The following is a 7,117-nucleotide window of genomic DNA, read 5'->3' as shown; positions in this document are numbered from 1 at the left end:
GGACGCTCAACCAACAGAGCCACCCAGGCACCCCTGAACTTTGTTTTTAAAGAGATTTCCCTAGACCGGGCCATTGTCATCTCCAGGAACGTGGGACTAACAAAGGGAATATGTCCCTCATCTTGAGAAATGTCCATAAACACTCCTCTAGACCAACGCAGCTGACTTGTCACCCCCCATGGTCACCCTGGTTCCTCCCACGTATGTCCCTCTTCATCCCAACCACCCTACATCTCCTAGGTTTGGGAGACAAAGGAATCCCTTCCCTCTCCCAGCCATGTAGTAAACCATGACAGTGGGTTCTAGCCAAGAACTGTGCAGTAAAGGAGCACAGGGCTGGGTGAGCAGTGGACATCTCTCCTCCCTAGTCCTGTCCTGTCCTGGATCTAGGGGATGATGGGAGAGAGGGAGTCTGTTTGGGGACAGCATACCACCAGGATCCCAACATTTCTGAGTCATGCAAATATGGGCAAGTGACAACTTCCCCCAGACTCAGTGTTCAGACCCTCTGCCTGTAAAATGAGGGTAATAACACTGCTCTTGAAAGATTAATTTTGGGGATTAGAGATAACACATATAAAGCACCTGGTGCGTAGTAGGCACTCAATAAACCTCAGCTGTTCTTGTTACTGTTGTCTTCTTGCTGGAAGGATTAAATAAGACAATCCGTTTGAAATTCTAGCACTGATTTCATCAGATCCTCAGATGTACGACTGGGAAGGAGGGGAAGTATTGGGCTCATGAGCATGGACTCTCCCGTCTCCATTCCTTGTGGCCTGAATAGGGGCAGAAACAGTTTATTTGCTTTTCATCGACTCCATCCTTGGAGGGCAGCCTCAGAGGGATGGATGAGTCGGAACTGAAATTGTTCAAATGTCACTTTCAGCTACTTAACTTTAGAAACATCTTCTTATGGGGGAAGTTCACGCAGGTGGCTGACTTTTCATAATCGTTACTAATTTGGGGTTATAGACATCATTTCTCTGGGCTCTCCAAATGCTCCCTCACCCTCCCGCACCCACCCCAACCCATGGAAAATCAGGAGCTGGCCTCGGACAGCGTGTTCTGCCTCCGCGTGCAGCTCGCAGGTGATACCTGTTTCGGGGACAAACAAAGAGGTCTGGTTTCCAAGGCCGTCAATCTGGAAGCCAATCCACTTGCTAAAAAGATTGGAAACGGCGTCTCAGCAGCTCGCAGCTAAGCATGAAGGCCTCGGCCTCCAGGGAAGCTCTCACATTACAAAACTTGACGGAAACCATTTGCGTGGGGGGCTTGGAGACACAAGGCCTGGGTCACTTTGTTCCTGCTGCAAGAATCTGGGTGGGAGACAGAGCTGTGACCAGATCCCCGCCCCAAATACCACCCCAGCCAGCAAGCTGGCTCAGCAAAATGGGATTGCTTCTCCCAAATCAGCCACCTCCGTCTCCCCTATCTCTCCACCCCACCGCTGTTCCTGCACAACGGTGTGGGGCCAGGACTGCTGGGGGACAGGATCTGTTCTCACCAACCTGGAAACCCCACATCAGTGCCTATTCATGTTTTCACCAGGATAGCTCTGCCTGCTCTGGAGAACATACCTAACCGAGCCGGAAACCAAAATGCCCCATCCCAGGCCTGGAGACCTCACCCGCCAAAAACAAGTCTTTCTAAACTATCCAGAAGATTCCAGATCTCAGAACAGAAGTGTCTCACAGCCCCAGGCTCTGCGTGCTGACTCATTTCTCATGGACAAGTTAAACCCCCTTTGGGAGACAGAACTAAGCTACAGGTGCCCCAAACCCAGTTCCAAAAGGCCTCCAGGAAGCGGGGCTCAGATAGAGCCAGGAGAAGTGGGCCGGGGTGGCAGGGCCAGGAAGGAGCCAGAGGACGGGAAATGAGCTTCTGCCCTTCGGTCAGTTTCCAAGTGAGGTTCCTTCCAGCCAGACTGATTGGGATGCATACAGCTGCCTCCCTGATGGGGTTTCAATGTTTGTTTCCTCTCCAAAGCTGCAGCTGGAAAGGACAGTCGTGCAAAAAATGAAAACAGGACTAAGAATCTCTCTTCAGCTTTCCTTCGGACCCAATGCAGTAAAAATGCAGTCAATGAAAAATAGCAGAAAATAATATCATGGGCAAATCAGTAATTTAGCACAGGATTAATCGGTACAATTGCTTAAGAACTAATTGTTTGTGTTTTGCATTTCTAGAATCCTGGGAAGCTAATCTAGTCTAAAGAGGAGGAAAGATGGGGACTTTGAGATTCTGATGGAGATGTCAGCTGGCCACTATTTATGTCTGTGTTCATTGTCTTGATTCCATTTAAATTATTGTGATTGCTTTATTAAAAAAGCAATCTCTGTTGTAGCAAAAAAAAAAAATCAAAACTCAGTTAACTAGCAAAGATTTTTAAGTCCCCCTTAATTTTTTTCCCCTCCTTTATGATATACATTAGGTCCAGATTTTTTCCATGCACTCATTAAGGTTTTGTTTTTTATAAAAATGGAATCACACATACTTTGCAATTCTTTATCCTCTCAATTTTATCAATATGTAACATCTAATCCAGGTCACCATTTTAAATGACTCTGTATCATATCCTCATATTCCATAATCTATTCAACAAATCATTATTATTGAATATTTATCATATTTCTAATTTTTGGTATTATAAACATAACATAATATAATGTAAGCATAAGTTCCCCATCTTGCACGTTACAGCCATGTGAATTTGCCTAGTTGTTTATTTAGAATATATTTAGATGTTAAATTACCATGTAATATTTTGTTAAATTTTGATACATATGCCAAATTGTCTTCCGGCATGGTTGGACCCAATTATATTCCCACTTAGTCATGAGTGCTTACCCCCCCCCCCACACACACACACATACACACACTGTCACTATTTTGAGTATTGTCATTCTTATTTCTTGGCCATGTCCAAGTTTACTGGGTAACTGCTTTCCTTTGCTTGGAGGAGAATATCATCAGAATTTTGTCTTTCCTTTTGGTTGCATTTGTAAGATGAGATCAACCTTGATCGTTGTCAGTTAGTAGAAAAAAAGAGAAAGTGGGAAGGAGACAAAGTGAAGTCCACTTAGGTAAATGGGCAAGGATTGGAAGTAACATGGAAAGACCAAAAATCCGCCCCCAGAAAGGAGGCAGTGGAAAGTGACTTGGTTCAGACAATTTCCTGTGCCTTTGCCAGTTGGCACGCGGGACTAAGAACTCTTTTGGTGGCATTCAAAATAGTAAGAGACCCTGTACCACTGGTTGGTTTTGTCACAGCCATTTTTAAGTCGATGCTTCTGGTTCAAGTGATACGTGTGTCCAGCTTGCAGGGAGTGCACATTTGAGCAGAGTTGCATTTGCTTGGTCTGCAGGAGAAGACCACTGAAGAAACAAGTGGCAGATTCTCAGAGGGATGGAACTGGGCTGAGTCCTTTCTGTTCATTAGCATCCCTGTTCATTAGCAGCACAACTAGGACGCCCAACCCCCAAATGCCAAAGACGCGTTGGGACCCACGTGAGAGAAATGACATTTTCCGAGTGCGTCTGCTGTGCTTACAACTGCCTTTCTTTTACGTGGCAATGCATAATCTCTTTAATCCTCATGAAAATTTCAGGTAGATGTCACACTTTGGTTTCATGGGTTTCCAGGGGAACAAGTTGAAGCACAAACCATGGCGGCAAAACCAGACCTTGAGTCCAGGCGCTCTAATTTCCAGCTCAGGCCCTTTCCGCTCTCCTCTCCTGGCAGGGCTGGCAGGAATGTTCCCTGCTTCTAGTTCGATTCAAGTGGAGCTTCCGACGAGGGCCCAAAGATGGCCAAATCTCTTGTTGTTGCACCAGATGAAAAAGAAAACAGAAGTGGGATGACAATACCCAAAGTCCGTTTCAAGTTCTGGGCACAAGGAAAGGCTGTCTGGCTTCATAGGGGAATAGACTCCAGGGCTTCCAGTATTCCTGAGAGGTGTTAAGAAATCGAGACCTTTTGGGGGCACCTGGGTGGCTCAGTCAGTTGAGTGTCTAACTTCGGCTCAGGTCATGATCTTGCGGTTCATGGGTTCGAGTTGTCGGGCTCTGTGCTGACAGCTCAGCACAGCTCAGCCTGCTTCCGATTCTGTGTCTCCCTCCCTCTCTGCCCCTCCCCTGCTCATGCTCTGTCTGTCTCTGTCTCTCAACAATAAATAAATGTTAAAAAAAAAATTAGAAATCGAGACCTTTTAGACAAGGTAAATCTAAATGAATGGCACCCAATCTGTTTCTCCCAGAAAACATACCGCACCCACATGGCTTAGGCTGAGTTTCTTAGAAATCATGGGGATCAGGTGCCTGGGTGGCTCAGTCAGTTAAGCATCTGACTTTGGCTCAGGTCATGATCTCATGGTTCATGAGTTCGAGTCCCACATCAGGTGAGTTCAAGCCCTGCTTTGGTTAAACACGAGCCCTGCTTCAGGAAGGCCCTGCTTCTCTCTCTCTCTCTCTCTCTCTCTCTGCTCCTTGCTCGCTTGTGCTTTCTCTTCTCTCAAAAAAAGAAAAGAAAAGAAAGAAAGAAAGAAAAAAAGAGAAAGAAAGAAAGAAAGAAAGAAAGAAAGAAAGAAAGAAAAGAAAGAGAAAGAGAGAGAAGAAAGAAAGAAAGAAAGAAAGAAAGAAAGAAAGAGAAAGAAAGAAAGGAATCATGGGGATCATGCAGGGACACAGGATGTGAATGCAAGACATCAATCATTTGGCTTCCTCCTCTCCATTGCAGCTTTCCTCCAGGACACTCTGAGAAGATCATGGCCACCAGATGTTGCTGAGGGTAGGAAAGCTGGTGCCTGAACTTTGCCAGAAGCCTACCCCCCAATCCTGCCACAACCATGGGGCTCCTTCCAACGATCGCCACAGTGTTCACATCAGAGAAGCTTCTCCGGGGCTTCCCATTGCCCATCTGCCTGGGCACCAGGGCTCAGAGGGGGTGCACCATGGAGACCAGATCATCTGGTGCTGTGTTTGTCAAGGCTGAGTCGAGTCTGGTATGTTGGTTTGAGAACTGCTGTCGGAAACACCAAAGCAATGAAAAAATTACACAAATGAGCCACTTGAAGATGCTCTCCAAGGTGGGTGAGCTCTCACGAGCGAAAGCTGGTACAATTCTGTCATCCCTCCTCTTTCACCAACCCCCATACTTGGCTCGATTCCCTGCCACTAGCCAAAACCTCTTTCAGCCTAAATTAGACCTTCTGCTTGATGGAGCTTCAAAGCGCTCCATTTCCTGGCCTCCCCCACCTTCTTCAATCTCTTTTAAGGGACCATAAAACTCCCTCTCTACTCCCACAAAGACAAATGCCATACGACCCCATTCTCCAGCCTTCCGGTCTTTTCTCAGGCCATCCCACATAGCAGAATCTTCCAGCGTCCTACTTCCTAAGGTGCCTGAATCATACCAGATTCCTGGCTCTGGGGAACCTCCTTTTATCTCACACACCTACACCAGTGGCCATCATCACCATGCATGCACTCGGGCTTGCATTCCAGGGCAGGCGTTGACCACAAATGCCCCAAAGCACATCTGCTAATCCACACACTCACACGTCACATTGCAGGAACGCAATGACTCTGTGACTAAAATCAACCTCAGAAATCTTGCTTTCTCTGCATTCAGTAGATTCTCTCTTCCTCACTCACCAAACTGCCTCATTCCAGCAGATTCTGAGACCTACGTTGTAAGAACTCCTAGGTCTTCCTTAGGTCTCCATAACAGCTAGAGGAGTTAGATAACATTATCCCCATTTTACAGGGGGTTGAATCGGGGTTCAGAAAGATGGTGTGATTTGCCCAGGTTCACACAGCTGGCTGGAGCCTGCCTGCCGAGATCTGAACCCAGATCTGTTGAAAGTACGACACATGCTCTAACAACAGCCCGACACACCAGGGACCTCCCCAAGGTCGCACAGTTGTTCAGTGGGGTTAAAAAAATAGAAATGAGAGGAAGATAGAGGCCTGAGGAAGGGAGTAGCAGGGATGAGCTAAAAAGGTAGCTTTGTTTTTAAGGCAAATAGATGAACTTTTACATTATATAAGCATTTAGCCATGGCAGTCTTTAAGCAGAAAAGCAAAACTAGGCAGAGGAAGAAAAAAAATCAAGTAGAAGAAAAAAATCTCTGAAAATCATTATGTTGAGGCTCCTGCCTCCAGAAAAGATTTCCCTTAAGCCACAAATACCAGGTGGAAACATTTCTCAGAAACCTAAGACTCTCGGGCCTGTGAGCTATGAAACCCCATACAAATGCCACTGAACCCTCCCCTGAGGCTTCCCCTTCCATGGCTCCCCGTCTTCAGCTGCCCCAGGACAGCTGGGCTGCAGCAGTGGCTTGGTGGCCAGCTGTGATCTGAAGCCTAAGCCCAGCACTCCTGCTTGAGTCTCAGCCGTGATACAGTTCATGGTTGTGGGTTCGGTGGGAAAGCCCAGAACCTCCGCACACCAGGCCTGAAGGGCAGGATCGATTCCACAAAACCCCCTACCCTAACCTGCATTTGGACTGAGATGCCATGCCTGTGTCCCCTGGGTTGTCCCTGGCAGAGGCAGATATGAATCTCTGGGCACGGATTTTCTTGGAGCTCCCAGGAGCCCAGATCCTTATGGATGGGAAGCCAGCACTCCCAACCCCACTGGCCAAGCCAGCACCCTTTTCCCATGTTGTGGTCAATAAGACACCATGATCAAGAGTCGGGAGAACAGGGTTCTGACACCAGGCTAGTCACCAACCAGTTGTGGAGCCTTGAACAAGTCTCTGACCTTTGCCATGTCTCAGCTCCCTCATATCTGGGATACCGGCCCTCCCTATTCTGTGCAGCTGCTGGAAGAACAAATGAGAATGTGGGTAGAGAAATCATAACCAACTTCAGATCTTTTTATACTTCCACTTGGTGGGATCCTGAGAGACAGAGATGATGAGATAGATAGATGATAGATAGACAGGTAGATAGACAGATAGAATAGGATGGATGGATGGATGGATATCCTAATTTCTGGTCCAGAGAATAGGGAAGATAATTCAATCTCAGGAAGAGAGTCACAGCCTAAAGGAGTGATTAAGGACATGTGCTTTGCAGTCTGAACTCTCCCTGTGATGAAGTGTGGGACCTTGAC

This window comes from Panthera onca, chromosome C1, assembly GCF_046562875.1.
Source record: "Panthera onca isolate mPanOnc1 chromosome C1, mPanOnc1 haplotype 2, whole genome shotgun sequence".
Taxonomy (NCBI): Eukaryota; Metazoa; Chordata; class Mammalia; order Carnivora; family Felidae; genus Panthera; species Panthera onca.
The sequence above is the reverse complement of the archived record's forward strand: the minus strand, read 5'-3'. Positions refer to the sequence as shown.